Genomic DNA, 6,064 nt, shown 5'->3' on the forward strand with positions numbered 1-6,064 from the left:
CGCCACCGCCGCCTCCGCTGCCACCGCCGCTGCCGCCTCCACGCAGATCGTCATTCATGCTCTCGAGCAATGTGAAGAGAAATCTCTTCTCCTGGGGTAGCATCTGCTGCCACGGGTACATGTTGTAGTACCCGGGCATCTGATTCCATCCGCCTCCAACGGGGATTGGGGGAGTTTGAGAACCGCTCGTCCCTGAACTAGGCTCGTTGTTCAGATCCATTTCTCGCTGTTGATCTTGTACAGAAATTAAGATAGAGAGAGTACTCGTTAATACAAGTGGTGCGAATGAAAATGAAGTGCAAATCGCGTATATATAGTGTTTCGAAAATTAAAAATAAAAAATAAAAAATCCGCTGGGCTATGCGCTGGGCGATCCGGGCGCTGCAATGGAGCCGAGCGGATCGCCCAGCGCATAGCCCAGTGGATTTTGACCGCCTAGCGCTAGGCGAAATTGATTTCCGGAAAACCGCTCGGCGGTTTTCGGCTCCTCCAATGGTTCGCCTAGCGCCGGCGCTCGGCTAGGCGGTGCGCTAGGCGCCATTGTGGATGCTCTAAGAGTGTCCACCGTGGCTGACGGGGTTGGGGCAGAGGTGACGGGTCAGCGCAGCTGCACCTCGGCGGCCTATTGCACGCCGCGAGACTGTCGCGGCTCGGGGCTCCTATCTCCATTTTTTTTATTTCTTAATTTATTTCTATATATATAGAGAGAGAGAGTTGTGATCATATGATAATCCCTAAATATCGTAATAACCCTATAACCAAATCTGAACCACACATATTTTCTAATTTTGTGGTTGAGATTCAAACTTAGATTTACTTCATAAAAAAGGTGTGGGGGTAAATATGTCATTTCCCTCATTTAAATTTCTGAATTTCGCTCCATTTTTTCTCTCTTTCTCAGTTCGATTCTTCCTATTCTCCGCGATTTGGTTTCAGATTTCCATAATCTCTAGATTTCCATAATCTCCAGATTTCCTTCTGATTATTTCCATAGACTCCAGATTTCCTTCCGATTATTTCCATAGAGATTTCCTTCCGATTATTTCAATAGACTCCAGATTTCCTTCCGATTATTTGAATAGACTCTAGATTTCCTTCCGATTTGGTTTTATTCCATAACCTCCATATTTTCATTGATTATCTGTTCAATAGCTGTCAGAATTTGCTTCGATGGAGAACGTAGCAAATAACGAAGGTAACAATCATTATCTATTATTTAGCTTATTGATTGTGTTCATATTTTAATTTATTGATTGTTTTGATTCATGTATTGAATTTGATTTTTGATGAATATTAGCTGTCGATTGGTTTATGTTTCTGATGTACTGAAATTCTTATTTAATTAAATTGTGTATTGCCGTTTTTGTGTTAAGATGATAGTTTTGGCTTATAAATTTTAGGTTTGCAGCATAAAATGATAGTTTTGCCGGATACAATGATATTCTGAGTTGATAAAATGATACTTTACCTGATGATAGTTTTGTCGGATACAATGATATTCTGAGTTGATAGTTTTGCAACCTGTGCTGTTAACAAAATGTTACTTTCAGCACATAAAATGATACTGTTGTTTATAAAATGATACATCTATCAATATATAAAGTGTCAGTTTTGCCCTTTTGGGCGGGAAAGTGATGGCTGACTGTGTAATTATTTTTTGTTTTTGATATTGTTGTTGACAAATGTATTAAAATATCTCTAGTATCTTTGATAAGAGATTGGAGTGTGAGCATGCGAAAGTGTGTTTGCTGCCTGTGTAATTATTATATTTTTTGTTTAATAATATCGATACAAAGTGCAGAGAATACAATTCCTTTAAATGTAAGATGGTGTGTGCGTGTGTCAGTATACACAACAAACAAGAAGTCATATTTCCAATGCTGCAAACCTATTCTATTTTTTTATTCCATCAGTACCTGAAAATGAAATGTATTTGGTTAGTGCTAGAATTCTCCAAATAAAAACTCAGTCATTACAATGATAACTAATTGAATTTTAATTAAAAGATAAGTTAAGACTAAATTATGCAGTATTCGTTCAGATTTATAGGTAACTAATGTAATTTAATTAATCTGAAATATAATATTACTATCTTTAAAACATGTATCACCTGCAAAAAATAGATGTAACTATTAGTCTGGATAATAATTCAGGATTGACATTTTCAGGCATGTTACTGCACTGGAAAAGAGAAGCCTCTCATCTTTCCAATGTTGCCACTTATTCATTTTTGGTGAAGAAATTTTTTGAGATTACCTGAAAAGAAAAATAACTTTTGATTAATTATAATAATCTCTGAATTGGTACATAAATGTCATGGTTAATATTTTTCATAAAAATATGTATAATGAAATCATGTATGTATTAATTGTAAATTGTATTGTAAAGGCACATTATTATACCTTATTTTTAAAAAATTTTAACCTCGAATTTGTTGACCATATTCTGCATCGGAATGGGTGGTAGGTGTTAGGCCTTTGTAGGTTCTCCAAACAATAAACTTTCTGTCTCTCCCAGGCTGCCAATGATTCAGTTCTTAAGATAAAACAATCGAAATAAGTATAATGAAAACTCGTGATATTGAAGCTAAAGGGTATTGGACAATGCACAACCTAATACCTGTTTCTGGAAAGGTGATACGTTGAACCTATAATCTTTAAAAATGAACATCTTTAAAACTATTAACTAATTTTATATGTTAGGTGCAAAGTTACCAATGATTGTCTCTTTTTTGGAACCTGGATACTTTTTTACACTGCAGTCACCTGCTACAATCCCTCTATAAATACTCTCTTCTCTTTATTTTTCAGTCACTCAGCAACATTCACCAACTGAAAATATCATTCTCGGTTTTTAGGTAGCTATCTCTTTCTCCATCTGTCACACCCCAACCTCTAAGGCATTGTTCATACTCTTTTGCAACCATCTTTATCCTAATATGACATTTTATTTAGCTATTTGGTCAATTAAAAGACAACAGCTGTACATTTTAGTAGTTCTTTTTTCGTTTTCTATAGTATTGGTTTCTGTTTCTTCTCTTTATGTTTACTAATCATGCTATGCTCATTTTTATTCTAAAGATGTTCAGTAGAACTAACCTCTGATTATTACTTTCTCCAATTGTTAGGAACTTTTCGCCGCCCATCCACTTTTTCCTATCGATTGCAGCTTGATTTCCTGGTAAAAAAATTAAATTCTTTGCATATTAATGAGTCAATTAACATGAGATAGTGAAGGAGTGGTTCTGTTAATATATTTATACCTTTTTTGCTGTCACTATGAGATATCCACCTGCTCTTCCTTTTTCCTTCCATTTTTTACTTCTCTTTGAGTAACCTGTAATTTGCAAATCAGGAAAGCATGGATTCTTCAGATTTGAGTAATTCAATCATTCTCTAAATAAAACTCAGATTTATAGGTCTATGCTTTCATACATGAAAATTTATAAAACTAAATTTTAAATCGGAACTCTCAGAGTGAATAGCAGCTCCAATATGTCAAAATAACTAGCCATATGATGCCATGCTAGGTTTACGTATTTATATTATGGATTACAATGAAAAGTTATTCTTTTAGGCTACTTACTCTGATTTAAAAATTATTTTTGCAAAATTCACTGAAAGTATTTATTTTTCAAGTGTAGCAACTTATCTATGAGTCTTATCAGTTCTTGCTGTATCTTTGCTTGGTTACTCCTTTCATTCTTTGTATACCTCTCTTTTTCTCGATATATTGCATATTTTTCCAGTAAATGAAAGTAAAACTGAATAGCATAATTTGTTGGTGACTCAGTTTGAAATATATTTGTTCCTATTTGATTTAATCTCTGAACAAGACTTTCTTTGTTGACCAACATACAGTCAGCATACTTAGAAAACAGAAAACAAGAAATTTGTGAACAATATTTAGGCTTCAGCAAAGAGAGTGACCAATATTTAGGCTTCAACAAGATTATGAACATTTTATATTCACAATCATAGATGTATTAAAATGTTTATGAACAATATTTAGGAATGCAATTGCTAAGAAAATAGACAAAACAAATCAGGACACACTTTACTTATTGGAAGAGCATACCGAAGGTAAATTACCAAGGGCAAAGTGGCAAGGAAGCGACTTAGCAAGCTTCTATAAGTTGGTCATCTCAGCATTGGTTAGTCGTGGGCGCATTCCAGTAGGAAGAAGCCTAAACGATGTCTTGCATTCGGGAATATTCGGAGGGTGTTGTTCAGCATCAACAGGAAGCACCCCAGTTCCTCACCAATCTTCAAACCGTGGACCCAAACCATCTAACAGACCATTGAATCGTCTAATGCCTTCCATTATTTCTCCGATTCTGAGAAATAATAGCACATTAAAATGTTAGAATCTCCGTAATTTTCGGGGATTTACCAAAAATAAGTGAAATTTGTTTCGAATTTACCTGAAATCAAAACCGACTTCGATCTAATTGAGTTGCTTCTGAACGCCGTGAATTGGGGCTAGGGTTTGCGAATCTATTCCGTGGTGGATAGTTTCTGGTGACCGTGGCAAAGCGTTCGTCGGTTAGGGTTTGTGCCGGCGACGTCGGTTTGGAAGGTGGGGTTAGAGATTCGAGTTGGTCGTCCTTTGAGTCTAAAAACTTGCAAACGGCGTGGATAAGTCTGTGTTGGCTGGGTTTTGCGTCGATGACGTCGGCGATTCGGTGGTCTTATGCAATTCCCGGCGGATTGGAGTGGAAGTCTCACTAGGGTTTTTCCGTAAACGGCGCAGGCAAGTTGAGAAAATGAGAGAAAATTTCCTTTCATATGTTGTATAAATTATGCTTTTAATCCCTAAGTGTCTTAATTTAAATACTTATTGTCTAATTAATTTAATTAGAATGTAGTTTGTTTAGCAATTGGGCTAATTGTTTTGGGCTGTTGTTTTAGAACGATTAGGCCCAATCATTAAATTTGTTTGGGCTATTCTGTAATATGATTGTTTTCTTTGGTAGGTTTATTGCCCCCATTTTTTTAATGTTTTTTACATTCTAATTTTAATATCACGGTATTTAATTTTTATAATAATTCTGATATTTTAATTTTATTATATATTTCCAATTTTTTTATTTAATATTTTGTATTTTTTAATATAAATATTTTACTTAATTCGGCCGATATTGGTGGATCAGTTGAAAGTCCTATTATTATAAGTTATGTTGTTTGTGATCAACATTATTCGCCTATTGTGAATGAGAGCAATTTCATTTCGTAAACTTTAAATCGAGATGAAGGTATTTTTTATGACTCATTCTTTTAGATATCACTTCATCCGTTCCTGAGCTTTGGCACATGTTTTAATGCATAATTGGTAAGTAAATAGGAGATAGATAGAAAAGGTTTTTAAAGTATTGTTAGTGGATAATGAGTCTCACTTCATTAGAGAGAGAAGAGTTTCTAAAATTAGAATGTCCGTACTATACTAAAAAGAAAATAGTTCATACTTTTAAGAGACGGATAAGTACTTATCTTTGCTTCTATGTAATTGAGAATACTTACAAGTATGGTGACTTTTTATGGACATTCATAATTATCTAAGTTAATTGTAATCTATTCTAATCTAAAATGCAAGTTGGGTTAAAAGACTTTAATGTTCTTTTTGGAGGGAAAATGGAAAGATGAGGTGTCGTTTATTTATTTACTTTATTTTCAGTCTTTCAATATATTTTCAATATAAAATTAATTAATTAATTAATTTTTTGAAGTGAAAAACATGCTAGCTTCTTGAAGAAGTTTTGAAACACATTAAAATAGTGCACTACCATTATTTTTTTATAAATAAGTTATTAAATTTATATATTGATTAGCCTTATATTTGGGTTTAAATTGGAATTGTGCTAGAGAGTTTAGTTTGTCTTCCATTTATTTAGATTAAAATTGAGATTTAATCCTTTATTGCAATTCTTCTTTTTGTCATTAATTTTTATTGTTTTTACTCCACTTAGATTATAAATTAAAATTGTATAGATATTTCATTCATTAGGGAGTAGTAAATTCTTCATTTAGAGTTAGACAAGATAAATATATTTCTATTTTTTTAAATC

General features: G+C 33.8%; 1 long non-coding RNA gene across 4 annotated transcripts; it reads right to left on the reverse strand.

Moving 5' to 3' along the window:
- Positions 1-1,744: 1,744 nt before the first annotated feature.
- On the reverse strand, positions 1,745-4,805 carry LOC121742384. Of its 4 annotated transcripts, XR_006038041.1 has the most exons (7): positions 4,424-4,805; positions 4,092-4,336; positions 3,263-3,336; positions 3,099-3,177; positions 2,403-2,518; positions 2,111-2,256; positions 1,745-1,916 (listed from the first exon to the last, which is right to left on the reverse strand). It is a non-coding gene; the product is annotated as an uncharacterized LOC121742384 (long non-coding RNA). The 4 variants fall into 4 exon arrangements; XR_006038042.1 differs by having other exon boundaries at positions 1,745-2,256; positions 4,078-4,336; XR_006038043.1 differs by lacking the exon at positions 2,111-2,256 and having other exon boundaries at positions 4,424-4,804.
- Positions 4,806-6,064: the final 1,259 nt, after the last annotated feature.

Source organism: Salvia splendens, chromosome 7, assembly GCF_004379255.2.
Source record: "Salvia splendens isolate huo1 chromosome 7, SspV2, whole genome shotgun sequence".
NCBI lineage: Eukaryota > Viridiplantae > Streptophyta > Magnoliopsida > Lamiales > Lamiaceae > Salvia > Salvia splendens.